This window comes from Lepidochelys olivacea (assembly GCF_965140295.1).
Source record: "Lepidochelys olivacea isolate rLepOli2 genome assembly, chromosome: 2".
NCBI lineage: Eukaryota > Metazoa > Chordata > Testudines > Cheloniidae > Lepidochelys > Lepidochelys olivacea.
In genome coordinates this window covers 125,482,054-125,505,575 of record NC_140412.1, presented here as the reverse complement: position 1 = coordinate 125,505,575, position 23,522 = coordinate 125,482,054, and the positions used below count along the sequence as shown (strand labels likewise).

Sequence of the window (23,522 nt, the reverse complement as noted above, 5' to 3'; positions counted from 1 at the left end):
AAGTCTGTAAGGGGTTTCCTGGTCCTGCCTATAGGCTGTGGGGCTCTGTAAGGAAGCATGTATTTTGGGTCAAGCAGTGTCTCTGCAGAGAGCCAACTTACAGCAAGGTGGATGAGTTGTGCCTCTCTGCCTTAGGGAACAGCCTGCTTTGTTCCTTTCATTTTGGGATTCTTGTATGGTGTTATTCTGGATTCTAAAAAATAAAGTGTGTTATATTTCAGCCCCCCTAAGGAATACTGTATGTCTTCCTTTGTGTGTGCTATGAACACAATACTGTGGAGTTTGTCAGTGTGTCTGATATGGGGTCTTCCACTTTGGAGAGCAGTTTCAGTAGAAGAAGTCTGATGCTACAGTCGGAGTTGTACATACTGTTGACTATATATACTTTATTTCTAGTTTTGTTGGGTTTTATTCATACTATAAATAAGTCATACAGATTGAATAATTGATCTTTTTGTATGGCAAAATCACAGAAGAGACAGCAGAGTGGTCTCCTGGTATATTAGAACCTCTTACACAGCAGCAGTAAAGCTGCTTTGGAAATACAATGGCAGATCTGAGAAATGAGAGACGTCACTTAAAATACAGGAAATCAATAAAATAACCAGACTTTCCCCAGCAGCATGTGAAGAATGAGATAGTAAATATTGCTGAGGTTTGGCAAAGTGTGGAACTGACCATTCCTTTTCCAGAAGGTCCCAGGACCTGAAACAACCACTCCAGAAGAGCAAGGAATCCCCATTCATGCATTAGTGCCTTCTGGAAGTGTAGCCCATTGGTCTTCAGCCTACACATTCCTCCCAGCTTCTTTGAGTGTGGTTTGATTGCCATGCTCCACTCACAGCTCTGCAGGAGCTTCTAGCTGGATCACTTCCACTCTCTGGAGTCTTCAAGGACCACCTTCATAATCCAATGCAGTAAAATTGTCAGAGCACCTAAATCACTTAGGAACCTTTGAAAGTCAATAGGTCTTATGCTTTTAAATAGAGCTGTGAAAATAATGGGTTTTTTGATTTGCTGGAAATTTTGAAATATTGAGGGAAGGGAACTGGTTTGGGTTGACCCTAAAATGATTTTTTTTCAATATTTTTGGCAAATCCAAAATTTGCTATGACCTGAAATGGAATGTTTTATTTCAATTTCTAGCTTTATTTTCCTTACTAACTAAGTAAATAGAATTAATGGTGATTTTGAAACAAAAAGTTGTTTTGAATAGAAAAGTCTAAACATTTCATTTAAAAAATGTCTGAACAAAACATTTTGACTTTTTCAGATTTTTTTTTCTTTTAGAGAAAGAGGGAACTGAAAAAAATCATCAACATCTACACAAATTTGCAAAATGTTTCAGTCAACCTGAATATGCATTTTGCACTGAAAAAAGTTTTGGCTAAAAAATGGCATTCCTCTTCCACTCTTAACTGACTGAGGTGCTTTTGAAAGTTTTACCCAATATCCCTACCATCACACACATAAATTAGTAGCAAACATCTTCATGCAATAGTGTTGTAGCAACCAGGCAAGGTACTAACAAACTTCAACAGGACTTTATTTTTAAAGTGGAAACCTCTTTACCAAGCTGCTGCTGCACCCTCAGTAGCTCTCACTCAGCCTCCTCTCCTGTTGAGCTCCACTCAACTCCCCCCCGCTTCCAGTTTCCTGTCCTTTCAGACTCCCAACACCCAGTGCTCTCAGTTCTAATAATTACAAGCAGCATCTAAACACCACATTCCCTCCTCTCTTCAGAAACTCTCCCAGTTAAAATAAACATTGTTGTTCGAACCACAGCAACACATATGAAACAAGACACTATACTGTGGGCAGAAATATTACACTGAAAACACTGTAGATACTACATAACATAGTCTCTAGTCCAGACAGGTGGTCGTCTGTGTCTGACAGGTTGTCTCTCAAGCCCTGGTACCAGTGCAATGTCTTGTTGTGTTGATACTATGGTGAAGTCATCCAGTGTAGACTGGGTGTTGGCATAATCTCCTCTTGGTGCATAGGCAGGTGCAAGATAAGAAGCATTCCATACCCGCCCGTCAGAAAGTTGATAGGTGTAAGGTCCCTTTGTCTCTATGATTTTAAGAGGAGCTGTGAATTTATGGTCCCCTTTGCATAAAATTCCAGGTTTTTGTATTCTAACGAAGGAACCACACCCGAACTTTGGTTCCTTAGCACCCCGCTGCTTGTCTGTGAAAGCCTTATACTTTGCTTCGTTCTGTTCAACTGTTTTTCTCACATCATCCTTGGTTGGGGCATCAGGTCATGCCTTTAACAATCCAGCAATGTTCAGGTTAGTATTCATCTGTTTCCCAGGCAGTAACTCTGTGGGTGATCTTTGCATTGTGGCATGTAGTGTAGCCTGGTATGCTTGCAAGAAATCAGTACTGAAGGTTATCCACAATCACCCTTCCAGTTTAGCCATTTGCAAACTCTCTTTAAAACTTCTGTTAAGCCATTCGATTTCCCCATTGGCTTGAGGGTAATATAGGGGATGACCTTCTGTGTAAAATGTTCCTCTCTGCTAGAAAAGTTTCAAACTCCAGGGAAGTAAATTGATTACCATTATCTGAAACCAGTTCTTTGGGGTTACCTTCCCTGCTAAAAACTGAAGAGAGGAACTTAATTACTGTAGGGCAGAAGAGATTTGCGATGTAAATGCTACCTCAGGCCATTTACTGAAATAGTCTATTAAAGTGATGGCATAATGGTAGTCACTTGGAGCAGTACCAAAGGGTCCTACAATGTCAATCGCCACTTTTTCCCATGCAGATTCAGGAAGAGGAACAGGCTGTCTTATCATGTTACTGCTGTCTTATCATGCATTTGGCAAGTTACACAGGATTTTATGAGTGCTTCAGTTTGAGAGTCCATCTCTGGCCACCAATACAGATCCCATAGTCATTGTTTGGTTCTGACAATTCCTTGATCATATCATGTGCCAGGTGTATGAGTTTTGACTGTAATTCTTCTGGCACAAGTAGCCGGTGTGTACCTCATAGCAAACAGCCATCAAGCAAAGAAAGTACATCCCGAACTCTAAAATAAGGCAGCAAAACGGGGTCAAGGTTTTTAGGGTTACTGGGCCATCTCTTTGTCAGAAATTCCCATAGTTTTTGTTGAATTGGACATGCTGAACAAGCAGCTTGAAATTGTTCTCTTGTAACTGCAGTACGAGTGCTTGTAATAAGTGCAACTACTACATCCTCATCCTCCGGTGGATCATCTGGTGAAGGCAAAGGCAGGTGAGAAAGGCAATCCGCTACCACATTTTGGCTTCCAGGCTTATATTCCAGTTCATAATTGAAAGAGAGTTGTCTTGCAGACCATTTAGCAATATGATATCCTGCTCTTCCCAGTCCTTTCATGGTGAGCAATGTCATCAAAGGCCTGTGGTCTGTGCACAACCTGAACGTGCAGCCCCACAGGTAAGTTCTCCATTTTTCAGTAGCCCAGACACAAGCAAGTGCTTCTTTTTCATCTGTAGAATATTTTCTCTCAGCATTACTTTGTGTCATTGAAGCAAATGCAACAGTCCTCTCTGTCTCTGTGTTGTCCTCATGTAGTTGTATGAGGACAGCCCCAACTCCATAATCATAAGCTTCAGTAGTTACAATTGCGGGCAATGCAGGACTGAATACTGCAAGTACTGGACTATGTACAATCAAGTCTTTTACTGTTTCGAAACTAGCTTGTGCATCTGTTGTCCACACTAAGGTTGAACTTCTCCGTAATAATTCTCTTTGTGGTTCAAAGACAGAAGCATAATTGGGAATGAATTTTGCATATCAGGAGGTAAGGCCCAAGAAGGAACATAAGGTTTGCAAATCTGTTGGAGGAGGAGCATTTGAAATTGCCAGGATATGATCTTGATCAGGTTTTAGTCCAGCCTGTGAAATTGTATGCCCCAGAAAGGAGAGTTCAGTTTGTCTAAATTTGCATTTGGACCTATTGAACTTGAGGCTTGCTTTGCTGATGCAGTTTAGTACAGACTGCAGGTTATTGTCATGCTCCTCCGAAGTATTTCCAAACGCGATAATATCATCCAAATAGCACTGAACTCCATGTTGATTCTTCAGAATCAATGACATCATTTTTTGGAAGGCACTTGGGGCAGATGGGAGACCATATGGAACACATTTAAAATGAAATAGTCCCTCATGTAATAAATGCTGTGAGGTCTCTGCTATCTTCATGCAACATAACCTGGTAGTATTTGCTTTGCAAATCAAGAGTAGAAAACATCTTTGCTCCATGGAGTTCTGAAAATACTTCTTCTATGTGAGGAAGAGGATGGATGTCAATCACAATAGCTTTATTTGGCTCCCTTAAGTCCACAAAAAGGCGAATGCCTCCACCCTTCTTCTGCGTCACTACTATAGGTGAAACCCATTCCGAGGATTCAATCTCCTCAATAATGTCCTTTTGAACAAGTTTTCTAAGTTCCTCTGAAACAGCTTCCCTGACTGAAAATGGTAAGCACTGTAATGTCTGTCATACAGGCATCACATTATTCCGCATTTTAACTTCATGCAGAAACCCATAAGTACAGCCGAGTTTCTTCTCAACCTCGTGCTGGGTCCCAGCTGAAACTGGTGTGTGTACCGCAAGAGTGCTTTTCTGAGGAAGATCAATTCATCCATTAACAACCCTGAGATTTAAAGCAGCCAATAAATCTCTGCCAAGGATAGGAGTGACTTTCTGGGCAATGTAGAACTCTGCAGTTACACAGCAATCACCAAAAGTAACTATTGCTGGCAGGTAGCCATGTACTGGAATATGTTTTTTCAAATAGCACACCAAGTGAAGTTTGGGTTCAGTAAGAGGCACATCTTTAAAGTAATGCAAATAGACAGAGTCAGGTAGTATAGATACTGCTGAGCCAATGTCCAACATTAGCTGAATAGAGCATGATTTGCCTGAGGGTATGGCGGAAACATTTACAGTGCACTTTATTTGTTCTGGAATATGTGCAGTGGTGATTTTGTCTACGCTCAGCACAGTAACATCTGGTATTGTAACTGCATACACCTATTGATTGAATTGGCTTCTGCGACATACTTTAGCAAAATGCCCAATATTTTTGCAATGATTGCACTGAGCTACTTTTGCCGGACATCCTGTGTTGCTTGCAAGGTGTTGTGGGGATCCACAGTGAAAGTATGCTTTTACTGTATTTTGAATTTGCTGATTCAGTGTTTTTCATTAGTTTTCCTCTTGTAACCATTTGTCTGCAGCGATAGTGAACTTTTCTGCAAAGGAGTCACAGCCTGGACTGTGCCTCCTTTATCCATGCTCATTATTTTGGCTTCAGCTGTAGCTGACTCAGTCTGAGTAGCAATGGTTATTGCTTTTTCTAGTGTAAGTTGTGGTTCTAGAAGTAAGCGTTCTCTTACATGAAGCGTGATTGTCTTCTCAGTGAGCTGGTCTCTAATCATCTCATCTGCCATATTCCCAAAGTCACAAGTTACAATCAGACTCCTCAGGGAAGCAATATATTGCATTATAGTCTCCCCTGTTTTCCGCTCATGCTGGAGAAATCTGTAGTGATTAGCTACTACGTTCATTTTGGGCACAAAGAATGCTTTAATGCAGTGAGTGCAGTCTCATATTTATCATCTGCAAGGGGAAAAGTGTAAAATATACGCTGCCCTTCTGCTCCAAGGCAGTGGATTAGCAGAACACGCTTTCTTACTTCAGAAATCTCTGTAGCAGTGATTGCAAGCAGATAAGTTTCAAACATATGGATCCAGGCAGTAAAAGCAATTGGAGGCTCACCTGGGCTTTGCAGAAAGGGTGCAGGTGGGTTCAGAGGCAGAAGTTCCATCCTCATCCCCAAAATGTTGTAACAACCAGGCAAAGTACTAACAAACCTCAACAGGACTTTATTTTCAAAGTGGAAACCTCTGTACTAAGCTGCTGCTGCACCCTCGGTAGCTCTCACTCAGCCTCCTCAACTCCCTCCCCCTTCCTGTTTCCTGTCCTTTCAGACTCCCTACAGCCAGTGCTCCCAGTTCTAACAATTACAAGCAGCATCTAAACACCACAAATATTTCGCCAGTTGGCTCAGCTACCCATCAAGCAACAAAAGGAAATTCCAGTCTTACTACTGACATTTTAAAGGCCATTTACCTGCACCTAATACACCCCAGAATGCATTACACTGTGATGGAATATCCAAAACAGGATGAAACTTGTTCACATTGCAGTTCAGTTGGAATTATGCAGTTTGTGAGAAGAGAGCCTGATACTGCATGTGAATTGTATTGGGTGTGAACTCTTACTGATGAACTCTAGATACATTGCAAACATAGTAACAGTTAAGTATATGGATAAAAATGGATTAGAATACACTATATAACTATATAGCATTCCACATAGTCTATCGGGAATGTCTGTATACACAGTGTGCACTGCATGCATGATACGATGCTCTCTGATTAAAAAAAAATTGCTCCTTTGAATTCTAATATGAATTCTTTCTTTTCTTCATACACACTCATCGGCTCCCAAGAACAGTGTTAAGGTATGGGAATACTGTTTGTAATCCGTAATCTAAAACAATTATTAAAAATCCTGTCATATAAAGGTGTGATATTTATTTAAAAAAACAACCACTTTAGAAATTAGAGCATTGTTTAGATGGTTAACTGGTTAAAAAAAAATACCATTAGGGCAAACTTAGCCTCCTGCTGTGATAGAATTTCTGAACTGAGAAGAAAGACTGAGTTATCTCTAATTATGACTCATCTATCTAGGACATTTAAACCTCTAACCCTTTTCTCATGTGGTAATGTGGCAGCTTTGGTAGATAATACATTCTTGCTCTAATCAATGCATGCGTTATTTCTCAGATGTGGGCTATTAATGTACAAAATACATTGGGAGAGATATATTTCTCTACTGCTTTTCCTGAGTATGATAAGAATGCAAAATACTATAACTGTGTTAGTGTGTGGGTTAAAAAAAAAGATACTTTTTTAATAAAAGAACAAGCGGAAAAGGATTTTAACACTTTACCTTTGAAATATTGCATGTACTTTATTTACTACTGTAGTCTCGGGAGCCTTTTGTTAAACATCCTGGGAATTTAGAGATATGATTTTGCCCACTGTAGGGCATCTAAAATATTTGCATGAATTCATTAGAATTATGTTGAAGATGACTAAGAAAATTAATTAAAAAATGAATATACACTGAGGGCTGTAATTCATAACCAATAAGGTTCAAAATATGTTCCCTAATTCATACCATAGTCCACATGCAAGTTAAAACTCATGAAAATTAGACTGGATTCTATGTATCGTGTTTCACTTTTTCATTAAAAGCTTATTTAAATACTTTCATTAAATGCAGCATATGTTTGTATGTTAAAGGAAATTGTGTTGGAAATGTAATGATCCATTTGACACTGAAAGAAAATAGAGACCAACAATTTTAATTAAAAATGCAATCCTAACAGGATTTGCCCTCCTTAGCTTTGAAATATAATGCAAACACTTCATTAATTTACAAATTATTTAGTTAAGACCCATGCTTAGTGACATGTTTTATACACTCCTCCTCCTCCATGGTGGGTCCAGTTTCTGAGGAAGTCAATGGCAAAACTCTGATTTCTATGGGGAACAGTGCCAACTTCACCATAGTTACCTTACTCCATGGCCATCCAACATCTTGACAGATGAAAGGAGATGCGACAAAGTCAATCTGCCAGTGGTATTTAGCAATGGTATGGGAATAGAGCCCATTGTGTGAGCGGCAAAACTTTCCACAGTGGCTACAGGTCCACTAGCCAGATGGAGGTTGAAGCATACTCTGCTTCCTGGCTCACCTGCATGCCTCAGCCTGGCACTCTGATGGCTCTCCTTGGTGGCTGAACCAGCCTTAGCTTGATTTCTCCAAACTGAGTGATTGTGCATGGGATTTTACCAGTTGTCAGTGGGAATACTGAATTTCTTGAGACCTTGCTTGACCTTGTCACTATATCAGAGCTTTGGACTTCCTCTGCATCGTGGGCAGTTCTTAAGTTGGCCGTAGAACACAGCCTTTGGCAAATGATCTTGAGCCATGTGCTCCATGTGTCCCAACCAGCAAAGCCAGTGAATGTCCAGCAGAGTCTGCATAGACTGTAGACCAGTTCTCTCAAGAACTTTGATATTGGTAATCCGTTGGTCCCAAGTAACTCCCAGGATTTTTCTAAGACAGCAGAGGTGTATATTGTTCAATCTCCACTCCTACTTGCAATATGTAATCCAGTTTTCACAACCATAAAGGAGGGTACTAGAGACACAAGACTGACACCTTTGTGTTCAGGGTTAACAACTTGTTGATTCAAACAAGTGAGGTAAGTTTGCCAAAAGTGACAGAAGCTTTGCTGATTCTAGCATCAAGTTCTCTCTCAAGGTTAAGTGAGCCGGTAAGAATTGAGCTGAGATAGCAGAAGTGATCCACGCTATCCAGAGTTTTATTATTGACATAGATTTTAGGTGGAATCTTGGTACCTTGTGACATGACAACTGTTTTCTTATTATTGATTACCATGCCCAAATTGGTGCATGCATCAGAGAGCTTGTTCATTGTGACCTGCAATTCATCAGATGAATTAGAGACGAATCCAGGATCATCTGCGAAAAGCAGATCCCAAATAGTAAGCTGGGTGACGTATCTTCTGCTATGCAGTCATCTGATGTTAAACAAGCTGATGTCCATCCTCAATTCAATTAGTATACCAGATTGATCATTTCCAAAGGCATACTTAAGAAGAATAGAGAAGAAGATGCTAAAGCTGGTGGGCATTAAGACGCAGCCTTGCTTCATTCCAGTATCAGTGCTAAACTGGGATGATGATTCATTTTCCTACTGTATGGTTGCCTTCATTCCCTCATAGAGCTCATAGAATAGGGAGAGCACCTTTTGTGGACATCCAGTTTTCAACAGGATCTTATAGATGCCATTCCTGCTAAGTATGTCAAACACCTTTTGTAGATCAACAAATGCTATGTAGAGAGATGCATGTTGTTCACGGCTTGCTGACCATGCTGAGAAAAGATATCCCTCAATAGCTGTTGCAGTCTGCTCTGTCCCCTTTATTTTTATATAGAGTAATTATCTTTGTATCTTTCAGATCCTATGGTATGTGGCTTTCTTCCCAACAAGTGCAGAGAAGTACCTGGTGTCACTTGCAAGCTTCCTTCCCCCTGCCTTTAGGAGCTCTGGAGGCATCTGATCATTGCCTGCTGTTTTCCCAGGAGCAATCTCGTTGATAGATTTCTCTACATCTTCAAGAGTCAGTGTTTGGTCCAGCTCCTGCATGGTTGGAATCTGGGGATGGCAGCATCACAGATAATGGCATAATTTGAGTACAGTTCTTTGTAATGCTCAGTCCATCTGTCAAGTTGTTCTTGCCTGTCAGTCAATATAGTACCATCTTTCACTTTCAGGTTTGCAGGCTTTTTCCAATGTGGCCCAACTGCCTCTTTAATTCCATTATATATACCATTAAGGTCACCTCTTTCAAAGCAGATTTGAATCTTTGTGCACAGGTCTTGCCAATACTTCTGGGCATATTTTCTGGTGGTGTTCTGAAATGCAGCCTTAGCCTCTTTAAACTTGAGAATTCTGAGCTTGGGTAGTTGTTGAAGTAGAATGAGATGAAACTTGCTTTTTCTTTTCTATAAGTGGGAGTAGCAGATGTTCACACACTGTGAACCAATCAGTATGTTTTTTCTTTGTTGTTCCAAAGACATATGTGGCAGTAGCCAGTGTCTTGTTCTTAAAATTTTCCTACAGGGTGTCAGAATCAAGAGAATCAGGTTGATCATTTTCAAAAACACACTCAAGTGCACACTAAAACTTTGGACAATTATCAGAGTTATTCATATTAGTGATGTTGGGGCACGGTTTGCCTTTTGGCTTTGCATAACAGATCTTTTTAAGATGTAATTGGAGCTTGATCAACAAAAGAATGATCAGTGTCACAATCAGCACTACGTATTGATAGAGAGTGCAATACATCGTGGATGTTTCTGTGATGCTCAGGATGAAATCAAGGTGATGCCAGTGTCCTGACTGAGGGTGCCTTCATGTGAACTTGCTGTAGCTGCTGCCAGCAAAATAGGTGTTCAAGTTGATCAGCTCACAAGAGGCACAAAGCACAAGGACATGCTGGCCATTTTCACTGAGGCTACCTATGACGTGTTGGCCAATGATTTGTCCCCAGTACTCCCAATCCTTACCCACACAGGCATTGAAATCACCAAGAATGGTGAATCTGTTTTTTGCTGGGATAATGATTTGTTCCAGTTGAGAATAAAACTTATCTTTTTGCTGTTTGGAATAATCAAGTGGTGGTCTGTAGATGGACAAAAGTGTCAGGGTTCCCAAGTTCATTTTTCCATCCAGGCTCATGATCCTCTTGTTGATAGGTACCGGAGGGGTCCATGCCCTGAGGACAGCTTTCTTGACAGTGAATCCAACACCATGTATCCTTGGGTCATAGTCAGGTTTCCCAGACCAATAGAAATGGTAATTTACTTCATCTAGTGATCCAATTTCCGAAAGCCTCATCTCGTTGAGGGCTGCAATATCAATGCCAAATTGATGTAGTTCCCTATCAATTATGGATGTTTTCCAAAGTTCATAGTCTTCCCATTCAAGGCTGGTTAACATAGTGTGAACGTTCCACCAAGCAATGATTAGTTTAGAGCCAGGAAAGAAGAAGGTGGAAGGAAGCTTTTTTATCCTACCTTTTCTAGGGCTTTCCCCAAATTGGGTCAAGCAGACCACCACTTAATAGGGCTGCTTGGACATCTGAGCCACTGCCAAACACCTGGGTCCTTTCCTACCAGAACGAGTGACCATCGAACACAGATCCTTGACACGTATGTGACGGGTTGGATCACAGAAACCCCCTTGTGACTGCCACCTGATGTGCCAAGACTACTTCTGCTCCTGCTTTCCTGCCCTGTCAGCTTAGGACTTCAGTGCCCTGCCTGGTTTGAGCCAGACCTGCTAGCCTGTTGCAAACCCAGACCCAGGGTCTGAACCATGTCCCCTAACAACTGTAGGCTTAACTGAAAGCAACTTAGGAAGTGTTCCTGCCTTTAACACTCAGATGCCAACTCCCAGTGGGCTCCAAACCCTAAATAAATCCGTTTTACCCTGTATAAAGCTTAACAGGGTAAACTCATAAATTGTTTGCACTCTATTACACTGATAGAGAGATATGCACAGCTGTTTGAGCCCCCAAGTATTAATACATACTCTGGGTTAATTAATAAGTAAAAAGTGATTTTATTAAACACAGAAAGTAGGATTTAAGTGGTTCCAAGTAGTAACAGACAGAACAAAGTGAATTACCAAGCAAAATAAAATAAAACATGCAAGTTTATGTCTAGTACTGAATACAGATAAAATACTGAATACAGATAAAAACCTCACCAATTCCAGTAAGCTTTCTTTTACAGACTACTCTCCTTCTAGTCTGGGTCCAACAATCACTCACACCCCCTGTCCTTTGTTCCAGTTTCCTTCAGGTATCTTTGGGGGTGGAGAGGCTCTCTCTCTTTAGCCAGCTGAAGACAAAATGGAGGGGTTTCCCAGGGGTTTAAATAGACAGCCTCTTGTAGTTGGAGACCCCCTCCTTTCTCCTATGCAAAGTCCAGCTACAAAATGGAGTTTTGGAGTCACCTGGGCAAGTCACATGTCCATGCATGACTGAGTTCCTTACCAGCCAAGCCACATTCCTGGGAAAGCCCAGATGTGGATTGGTGTCTCCTAGTTCATTGTTGGCTTAAGGGCTTCTTGATTGGGCACTTACTGAGAATAGTCTTTTCTCAGGAAGCTGACCAACGGCTTCACTAAAACTACTCAGAATCAAACAAGTATGCAGCCAATATTCATAACTTAGAATACAAAAAACGATACATGCATACAAATAGGATTAATAGATTCAGTAGATCACAACCTTTACAGAGATATGTTACATGGCATATGTAGCATAAAACACATTCTAGTTATGTCATATATACATTCTTAAGCATATTTCCATAAATCCTTATGGGGGGCACCGTTACAACATACGCCTAAGCAAAACAAAGAAGGAAAGGGTTGACCCTCCACCTTTTCTCTCGGTAGGAACTGTAGAACTCCAATGGCAAGACAAAGCTCAAGATGACGGGTATAGGCCTGCTATAATCGAGTTGAAGAAAATGCCCACCTTATCGCATCCTCAGTTGTAACTTTTTTAGATAAGTGTGGTCCCAATAGTGTGGGTACTGCTGGCCAACAAAATTCTGGCTCATCCACTTCTCTGGGGACATTTCCTTCACCCAGGGGGTTCTGCTTCCCCACTCTTTGCTACTGCCCAAATATGTTGGAGCTTCCCAAGGGGAGACAGGTTGTCATTTGCCATTGTGTTGCTGGCTGCACTGTCTACACATCCAGTGGAGAATCCCAGGATAAGGACCGGCGAGACCCTCATTGGGACAAACATATTTAGTTTGTCCCAAACAGGACTAGAATGTAGCCCTGTCTATGTGCCAATAGAAAGGTACTAAGTCATACACACACACACTCACCCCTTGGACCACTGCATGGGCTCTCCATACTTTAGGTCCAGGTGTGCAGGGGTAAGGGACGCTGAGTGTCTACTTTCTCCCTCATTCTGGTGCAGGTGGGCAGGAAGCGGGTGAAGAATGGGTGGAACTTTGGCTTTGCCACCAAGGCGCCAATGTACTAGGCAGCAGAGTTGAGCCTGCTTTGGTACAGGGGAAAAGCAATATTTTGTTACTGGTAGAACCCAGCAGCGATTTTCTATGTCATTGGAGCAAGGTGAGGAGCAGCAAGGAAAGTGCAGCTCTGCATATTAGGAATTTATGTGGTATTTCCAGCTCTCAAACTAGGAACTGCTAGAGTGGGACCTTGGTTTCTGAAAAGCCTTAAGAAAGAGTCTGCCCCCCCCCCCTTTTCCTCCAAAAGATGCTGTTAGAAGGAAATATCTACCTTTTACCCCATGAAGACCTGGGCAAGGGAGCAGGGAGAAAGTGTGGACTGCCACATTATCTTGTCTGTGCAGACTATTTACACAACCCTATTTGCATCTTCATAAGCCTTTCAAAGATGTTATATTAACATGCTAGCAACTCACGAATTTTCTGACACAATGGCATTTCACTGGAAAATGCTGATATGGCAATATTGAAATATTTTGGTTTCAATGAACTTTCAACAAAACTCAGGCAGGGTTCTGATGGGAACCTGCCTGGTTCCCTGCCACCTGGTCTGATGGGCTGCTGGGGAACCTAGGCTTCCAAGGTCCACAGCTCTGGGGAACCCCATCATGAATACTGCCTTAAGATGAGGACACCAAGGATTGGAGGGCTTCTACTTGTAGAAGCCTTCTTCTTTGTGTCCATGGTCTGCCCCCAACCCCTCCAGGCTGCTCCCAACTCTGGGGGACTCCCTGGGTTGCCCCAAACTCCCTGGGGCAGCCTGGGGGTACCCAAGTCATCGGGGGCAGAACGGAGAGTCCCTCAGAGGTGGGGCAGCACAAAGAGTTACTGTTTGTTGTTTGAAACTTTTTTTTAAAAAAGTTCAATTTCCTTTCCCTGGGAAATTTGAAAGTGTCTAGTTTTCATTCCAAACTGGAACTATTTTTTTCCAAAATATTGGAATTTTCCCCAGAATGGGAATTCTGAGTTTTGACCAACTTAATTATTATTTAAATCAATTTAATCTTTCCAGAACTAAGTGCCCTTAGAAGGACTGGACAACACGATAGAAAGTCATCAGCAAAAAACCCCCAGGACATTACAATATTATCTACATAACTGATGAGAGACCATAGAGGCCAAGGGAAATCTAGATGCATTTAGAGTTGGGATTAAATAAAATAAAAATTGTTACAAATTTGAAACTGAACCTCATTTTGATATTTTAAAATGGACAGTTAACTTCTGAAAAGCTTAGGCCCTGATTGTGTCAAATCTTATCCAGGTGAGTAACTTTGTGAAGTCACTGGTTTTATTCACATGCACAGTTATCCATGTGGATTAGTCTTTACAGGACTGGGGCCTTCTTTCCCCCCTCTTCATTCTCTCATACTTCAGCAATTCCAGATGGAATGGGGAGCAATAGATTTTAGGTCAGGGACTACTCTTGTGTAATTTCCCAGACAGTCATTCAACCTCTTGGGGTTTCAAAAAGATTCAGATCAACATGAAAAATTACTGGTATTTATCCAAAGCAAACTGAACCTTTTTCTCCTGAGACATATCTCGTGTTTGTGGGATATGATTGTTTGTTTTATGCTGAATTCAGGAGACTTGGGTTTGGAATCCTTATGGGTGTTCACCAGAGGAAAGATAGAACCACATCCCTTAGGCTCAAGGACATGAAATAATAGGTGAACCTCAAAAGGTTCAGAAGGTTCAGCTTGCTTTGGAGAAACACCTCACATTTCAGATGCTTTCCTTGGTCTATAGAACATTCCACCAGTCCTGGGGGTTCTGCGGCAGTGCCTTCTGTTTTTGCTTGGTAGGGGCCTGTTACTATATATATATATTTTCCCATTTGTACTATATGATGGTCTAACTCTAAGAAAACATCCCTTTCTTGAGCAGTGGAAAGGACAACATGAAAAAAAGTATGGTTTCATTTTAGTTGAGCCTGTGCTATCAGGGACTATGCCATTTGGGAGATAACCCTGTCTTTGTTCTTTGAGCTTCATCTGAAGAGGGCAAGATCACAGTATATTCTTGTGTGAGCTAAACTTGTGCAATCAGGGATTATATCATTGGGGAGCTGTCTGCCTGTCTCATTGGTACTTCACTGGAGCAGACTGAGGCAAAGTTACTGCCCTTAACAAATGTGTATATTTGGTTTTAGTTATTAAACTTGAGCTGGCATGTCAGAAGGACTTTGGAGATACTTGTTTTTGTTTTCTTCAGTGTTATAACATGTTAGGCACATCAAAATCATAGTGCCTGATTCTCCACTGTCTTTCAGCTTATGGTGCCATTGCATCTGTGCAAAGCAGACTTGCAGCTTTAACGAAAGTCGAAAGGAGCAGTGGGTGATCAGCATCTTTTAAAACTAGACCCAGTTGGATCAAAATGCTGAGATTTTACCCCAGCTGTGCACTCCCTCTATCCAGGTGCAAGTAAATAAACAAAGTGCAAGATAGAAAGGAAACCAGGCCTACCTTGAAAAGCTACTGGAAGTGTTAGTGTTATGCACCCCTTCTTTCTATCTTAGAGCTAACCCCAAAGGGTTAGTCTAAAATACACTGGACAAGAGCATAAGTGTAGAACGCAACAATGAGTTAGAAATGGAAGAACTGATTCAGATTAAATAAGGCAGTTCTCAAGCAATTAACCAAAAAAAATTACCCAAATCTTTTTTGAGATTTTTAAAAGTTTGGTTAAACTAATTTGTCATTATTTTTCATTATTACGGGTCAGTATCCAAACAGAAATATCAAATTTCCAAGAGGCTGTACTTACAATATATTCAATCCAGTCAGAAGGAAGACATTTTAAAAGTTTCAAGAAAATAACCCTGTTCTCATTATATTTCCTCCCATATTTGCAGACCCAAGACATTTGGATAGATTGGATGAGCTTCTGTACTGTTTGGTGCTAACTGGCATATAACTGACACTGAATATTCTGAGGTTCTCATATTGCTCTTAATTAGACTAGTGGGAAACCAGACTTCCTGTTCCCGAGGAAATTGCAACATTTTGAAATTTATTTTTATTATGACTCAGAGTGAAAAGCTGAAATTTTGAATTTTTTGGAATGTGCACATTCCAAAAAATCCAAATTGTATTCCGAATGATCAAAATGTTTTGTTTCAATAATATCTAAAAATTACAATGGAACATAAATTATTAAATACAGTTTATATATTATATAATAAATGTAGGTTGTTTTTTTTTTTTGAAGCAGAAAAGAATTTTATTTGTGTAACACTTACAAAGAATTACCAAAAATAATAAAGCAAAACTATGCAACAAACAAAAGCAGACGCAAGGTATAACACAGCAGCCTTCAGGAGGCAGAAGTGTTCAGGCTAGCCTGGGCCCAGAGCGGGGGGGGGCTTCCTCGACACTCGTGGTCTCCCACCCTCCTGAGTTTTTTTTTTTTTTTTGAAACAGAAAGAAAGTTTATTGGTAACGCTTACAGAATTACCAAAGAAAACAAAACAACTATGCAACAAAACAACGCAATCAGAAGGTATAACACAGCAGCTTTCAGGAGGGAGAAGTGTTCAGGCTAGCCTGGGCCCAGAGCGGGGGGGCTTCCTCGACACTCGTGGTCTTCCACCCTCCTGAGTTACCTGGTGGCCTAGAGCGGGGGGGCTTCCTCGACACTCGTGGTCTTCCACCCCCTCGAGTTACCCAGTGCCGCGCCCAGTTTCACTGATTATTCCTCTCCTGAGAGTGCCCGACAAGATGGGCACAGCTGCGGGGTGGGCGGGGGAGGAGAGTTGCTGGTACCCAGCATACCTGTGGCAGACTCCACAAAGAGATCAGGCTAACGCAGATCCACTTCTGAGTATTTAATTACCAAGGTGGCTGGGCAGCAGTTAATTAGCTAAGGAACACCTGAGTCTGATAAAGGATTATGAGGCCTCAGTCAAGAGGCTCCAGAACACAGAGAGGCAGTTACAGAAGAGAGGTACACCTCAGGAGAGCTGGTTAGAGAGCTAACCAGAAAAGGAGACCTAGGAAAGGTGATCCTGAAGGGAACAGATTTAGAAAGGGCTATGAGGACAAGGGCAAAGCCCTAGGAAAGCTCAATCCTAGGAAAAGGATCTTACCATGAAGCAGCAAAAGTTCTGTATCATTGGATCCAGAGCTGCAAAGTCCAGGAAAGAAACCCTTCCCTTGGAAGCCTGACTCCAGAGGAGGATCCCAGGTCAAGATGGCCTTACTGGTGAAGAGCCTGGATGAAAGAGAAGAAGGGATTTGGGTGGGGGCAGGCTGACTAAGATTAATCCTATTCCTCCCACACCCACACAGTAGGATGCGCAAGTTAAGACTTGTTGGCCTACTGTGTTTGGCCTTTGATGAAATAAACTAGACACCTGAAGGGGCACTGCTCACTGTATATAAGCATAACTGAATTTATTGATAACTCATAAGGGGAAACTGAGGCAGGGACACAACTGTGGTTCCAAGACAAGCCTCCAGGTGGAGCTCCAGGGGTAAGTGCTTGCCTGAACATGTCAAGTAAGCAACTTGACTGGCAAGTCCCACTCTTAACCTGGGGAGTGAGTGGGATTCTACACTATGCATCACATTCATTGAATATTTGATGATATGACTCATTTCAACCTCTGGGCAGAAACTAACATTTGTGAAATCTACAAATGCGGAAATGAGCTCTTTTTTTTAACTAAACTACTATAATTATACTATCTCTGGCTGATAATATAATAACCACACTTCAACTCCATTAGGAAAACCCTTTCATTGTAACATCAAGATTAAGTTAAACTAAGTCAGCTGCTACAGAGGTTTGATTAAAAAAAGAACCTGGAAAGTGCTGGAAAGAAGTGTAGAGTCACAGAGGAATTTGAGGTTGGTGGTTGTTGTTTTTGTTTCTGACATAAATAATTAGGAGGTTAACTTGGTTAGGTAACAGTCACAGTAAATGTGGTATCAATGCCACTATATAGGTGCTGGGGGAGAAAATCTTGTTCACAATGGCAGTATTTTAAGGTCCTACAGACTAGATATAGTTCTAATTATGAATAGCCCCTGCAAGGCCACTAAGGTGTAAGGAAGAAGCTTCTTCCAACCTCTTGTGGTCTGGGGAGTCGAGGGATGCCTCACTCCCATTCTGCTTCTGGATGCAGGACTCCAAAAAGGGGGGTGAGTTGGAGATAAGAACATGGCTTATGCTCCCTTCACCTCCTATCATTCAGCTGAGTGTGGCCAGTGCACTGGTGGGGAGCAATCTCTTCTATCCTAATAGAAAGAGAGGAGATTGCTTGCCCCTCACTCCCCACCTCCCACGACCATGCACCAGCTTGAAAGTAAGAGAGTACCTCTTGGGTTATGTCTGCGCTGCAGCGGGGAGCTTGTCTCCCAGCCTGGGTAGACAAACTCACAATAGCTCTGCTTGAGCTGTTGCACTAAAAATAGTTGTGTGGACAATGCAGCACTGGCAGAGGCTTGGGCTAGCCACTGAGGCCAATCCTGCCCAACCCCCTGGGTCTGAGTTAGTGTGAGTCTTTCTTCCCAGGCTGGGAGGCACACTCCTTGCTGCAGCATAGACATAACCCAAGAGTGCTCCTCCTAAGGCAATGCAGCTCCACAATGACCCTTGTGCAATGCTGTGGCTTAAACTCTGGCCACTCTACATTGTACTGAAGGTTTCGGGATGGTTCTGTAGACTCCTAAATGACTACATACATTGGGCCAGAGCGTTAGATAGTGTAAATGGGAATACTTCCACTGGCTTTAAGGAGCATACCAATTTACACCAACTGAGGATCTGGCCTGATGTTTTTAGACACTGTATCTCACCTCTCTTGTATCTCAAATAAATTCTCATCTGAGCTATAAAGTGCAGAAGAAATGTGGAATAACTGCTCAGTTCCTTCCTTATTGATTAGAAAGCTAAATACCAAAGGTGGGATACTGACCCCCACTCCAGCCCCTGTGTGCCACTCCAGTGCTGTGGGTATACACAGTTTGCAATGGGCTGCAGGGAAATTCCCCTTGTGATGTTGTATTGGGCTATAGGCAGGCCTGAGGAGAATGCTCTAATATAAAGTAGTCCCCAGAATAACTTAGGCTGTGTTGGGGGCTATTTTGAGTCCCAGACCAGGCCAAAAGGAAAAGTATTCAAAGGCAGGTGAAAGCCACGTTTGTGCTCTCCCTCTTCCCTGTTCCTTCCCTCCTGCACAACCCCCTGAACTGATTCTTCTCTGCTGTACTTTCTAAGGAACAGCACAGAATGTCCCCCTACAGATTGACAAACTTTTCAAGTGATTCTGATTATTTTCTGAAGTACAGTTGTGAAAAAAAAAATCATACCCAAAAGAATAACTATTTAAGACTGTCTTCAGTTCTGTTTTGGGTGTGAAATGGCAGTTGTGTTAATGTTGCTTTGCAGTTTAAAAAAACCACAACAGCCTTGAGTTTTTATGACCAAGCACAGAATAGCACTGCTACAGACTAGGGACCGAGTGGCTAGGCAGCAGTTCTGCAGAAAAGGATCTAGGACAAGTGGACAAGAAGCTGGATATGAGTCAACAGTATGCCCTTGTTGCCAAGAAGTCTAACAGCATTTTGGGCTGTATAAGTAGGAGCATTGACAGCAGATCGAGGGACGTGATTATTCCGCTCTATTCAGCATTGGTGAGGCCTCGTCTGGAATACTGTGTCCAGTTTTGGGCCCCACACTACAAGAAGGATGTGGAAAAATTGGAAAGAGTCCAGCGGAGGGCAACAAAAATGACTGGGGGGCTGAAGCACATGACTTATGAGGAGAGGCTGAGGGAACTGGGACTGTTTAGTCTGTGGAAGAGAAGAATGAGGGGGGATTTGATAGCTGCTTTCAACTACCTGAAAGAGTGGAGGGGGGTCCAAAGAGGATAGATCTAGACTGTTCTCAGTGGTAGCAGATGACAGAATGAGGAGTAATGGTCTCAAATTGCAATGTGGGAGGTTTAGGTTGGATATTAGGAAAAAAAACTTTCTCACTAGGAGGGTGGTGAAGCACTGGAATGGGTTACCTAGGGAGGTGGTGGATTCTCCTTCCTTAGAGGTTTTTAAGGTCAGGCTTGACAAATCCCTGGCTGGGTTGATTTAGTTGTGGATTGGTCCTGCTTTGAGTAGGGGGTTGGACTAGATGACCTCCCGAGGTCCCTTCCAACCCTGATATTCTATGATTCTATGATTGCCTGAGCATGAATGTCATTGTTGATGGCATTCCCCACTGAGCAGAGGGGCCAGCGCAAGTGCACTATTTCAGCACAGTTTTGAGGACTTAAGTGGTGCTTAGGCCTTCTGTATGGGTCCTCCACACTCAGGTGAATTTCACTCTCTTGATGGCTATGCCCACTGTGTGTTGGGAGTCACTCTTTAGGAAGTCACCCCCATATATATATATATATATTTCCTCCCATAACCCCCTTGTTTCTTCCTGCCCTGGTTCTCTTTCTTTTTCCAACATGTCTGGAAGGAAGGTTCAGGGCATATACACAAAATGGTGCCATTTCCTCATATAGTTGTTTGTGTTTTACCCAGTTTTGTGGTTATCTGTCTTGTTACTGCACTTCTTCTCACTTTAGGTTCTTTCTTCCCCTCTGGATATAAAGACACAGCTTTCTAACTGCCATTGCCTTTCCCACTCTCATTTAGTTGTCCCTATATTTAGGGATTTTTGTTTGTTTTGTAGCTTAGATTGCTTTTCTGTTTTCTTTGTCACCTTACACATTTGGAGTTACAGTGCTTCAAAACCACTTAGATTTTTTTTCAAGCTTATGTTTGATGTTGTGTGTCCTCTGACTTGGAACTTTTATAGGTTTGAGTTTTGAATCTTTGCAGGACTTTTTTTTATTTCTCTATATCACCTTTTCTCTTGTTCCATTTACAACTGCCCTCCTCGTTGGACTTCATGTCTCATCTTGCCATATTCAGTTTTTCTCCTGCCAATCTACATATCTTCTTTCATCTCACTTACTTTGTTTGCTCATTAAGGTTGAACTCACCTGCCATTATATTCAGATCTAAAAATACCATGTCGGCAGTTTCACTAGCTCAAATAAAAAATATATAAAGGTTTACAATTATCATGCATTTAGAACAAAGTCTGATCATCTGATCAACAGCTGCAACCAAGAAGAAACTTATTACCACAGTAAAATATTGTATTACTATAAGTAATTATATTCCTAGATGTATTACTAATACCAACTTCACAGAGGGACTGTGAAGACCAATTCATTAAAGCTATTTGAAATCCTTGGGTTTTATATATATTGTATATGACAAATTGTAATTGTCATAACAGAATAGACCAAATGTCCACATACTCCTTAAAGCCTGCCTCTGGATGGGTTCTAAGCAGTGGAGATCAAACCCGAGATCTGTGAATCTTAATATGTGAGCTTCTACTGTCTTAAAAAAAAAATCCATGTTGCTTAGCCAAGGCTGTACCATCAATCTTAGATATCCTAGTCACCACTAGAGGGGGACAGAGTGCCACACCAAGTGGGCCTGGTTTTCACTCCAGGAGTAAGGTACATGTACTATACTGGAGTCAGATGAATTTTGAACCAATGAAAGTGTTTGTAAAAAGTGTTTCTTTGGGTTGAAATTTTCCAGATTTTTGATGGGAAAAAATAAACAAACAAAAATTGTTTGTTTTTATTTCAGTTTTTCTTTACAAATTTTCAGTTTGGGATTTTGGTTTCTTATTAATAAATAAAAAATGGGACATACAGAAAAATGTAATTAAAAAAACCTGAAAAAAATATATTTTTGACCAGCTCCACCCTTTATTTCTGTTTTACAGATAAGAAAACTGAGGCACAGAAATCAAGTAACTTGCCCAAGATCACATAAGAAGTCTGTTGCACAGTGAGGAATAGTTCCCCAGTCTCTTGGTTCTCAGACTTAACCACAAGACTGTATTTCCTCTGCTGAAGTATGTTTGAATAATATGTTTGTTCCACCTAATGGAGTCTTCCCATTCATTTTGATATATTGCCATAGAGGAAATTTGGGCTAAGCAACCAAGTCAGACTTATAGTGCATGTGTCCATTATTATTTTAAAATGTGATTTTAAAATGTGCTGAACTCCTGCTATTACAAAAGCACTGGACATTGAATTCTTATATTCATCCATGGGCTTAGTGCAGCCTGCAGGCAGTTTCAGTACATCTCTATTCCGCTCATGATTCAAATCTGATCTATAGAGATTGTCTTCTTTCTTTCAGTGAGAGATAATTCAATCTACACTGTTGAGCTGGACAGAGAAATGTGGTCAGTTACGTATGGAATTTTGTGCTATTCAATTCTGTCCACTAGGGAATTGGATAAAACTACAAATTTCAATCCCTTTAGAAATCTATAACACCTCAAAAATTGGCCTGGAGTCCAAAGCTTCATACAACAAGCTAAACTAGCTCACTCCTCTATTGCAAACAGTTTGCATTGGTGAGTGTTAATACATTTATTTATATAAAGACAAGGGGTCAGATCCTCTGCAGGTGTAAATTGGCATAATTCCAATGATCTCACAGTGCATGGAGATACCACCAACGTCCAGTCTGCTACTAGTTTATTGTTCTTTATGTGTTCAGAACTCATACGTTTCTGTTGGTTTGCAGATTGTCTCTGTTCTTATTGTAGCAACTGTGCAGGGTCTGGATTTTTTTTTTTTTGACAATTTTTATAGAAAAGTAGAAGATGGATTGTTTAATATTTTTCTCCTCTTATGGATGTTATAGCAACCAAAAAAGAGAGAGAACTAGGTAGAGACATATCGTTGGGATAAGGAGTATCAAATGTCTGCTTTGGTCATTGTGTTTTAACTACAAACAAACCAGGCCTCTTGTTACACTCAGCTGTGGCATCGATAAATGAATACATTCCTGGGTAAATGCAACTGAACCTAGAAACTTCTGATCAGAATGGAAGAGAAAGTCTGTTGTCAAAATGAAAAGCAAGAAAGAAAACCCTTTCCTCTGCTGAACAATTAATGCCTCTACAATCAGTAACCAAGAGACAGTTGCAAATGACAGATTAAAGTAAATTACTAGACCCTGACCAAAAACAAAGTTAAACTTTCACCTTTCATGCACAACCCCCCTTACATGCAAGTGTTTGGCTTGAGTCAGATGTTTCATGGTTCAGCCCAAGGGTATGCATTGTAGCTCTTTCTTCTTTAATTATTGTAGTATCCGTTTAATGATTCTGTGAATAAGAAAGCTTTTGTCTTGCTTATCTTCCCCAAGATAACTGGCATATTGTCTTCCTTCTCCTGTTTATCCTAAGCAGAAAAGGGGGGACTTCATGTGTAAAGTGCATGACACTTTCCTTCTTTGATCTGATTCCAGTGTACAGAACTAGTTAGGATGGAAGTGAAACCACTCAAGTGCACTGTACTAACCAAATAACAGCTTCAGCTTCTGCAGATGGGGGTGGGGGGTGGGGGAAGAGGGTGAATCAATAGACTTTTTAGTTTTCATTGTTCTCCTCCATCTTTGCCATTTAAATCTAGTTGTTGCTTTTTTCTTATCTTCCAAATATTATGAGCATCTCATATTTTGAGATTACTTCCTGAAAACTCAAGTTTCTTTGTGCTGGCTGTGAACATTCTCTCTTTCCATCAGCCAAAGCTTTTTAATGTTTAATGCACCCAATTGCATGTGTTTTGGGAGCAGCTCAGGAATCTTGTACAAATCCTCATTTTCACCAGTGGTAGAATTTTATTTTATTTATTTACTTGGTATTCCTTTAAGGAGATTGACATGACAAACCATTTAAATATAA

At 41.2% G+C, this 23,522-nt stretch overlaps 1 long non-coding RNA gene across 3 annotated transcripts in view; it reads right to left on the bottom strand.

Moving 5' to 3' along the window:
• Positions 1 to 23,522, bottom strand: part of LOC311516345 — a 74,567-nt gene that overhangs the window by 44,705 nt on the left and 6,340 nt on the right. For all 3 annotated transcript variants that reach the window (XR_014710385.1, XR_014710386.1, XR_014710387.1), the window contains one exon: positions 16,828 to 16,952. This is a non-coding gene — a long non-coding RNA (uncharacterized lncRNA). The remainder of the gene's footprint in view (positions 1 to 16,827; positions 16,953 to 23,522) is intronic.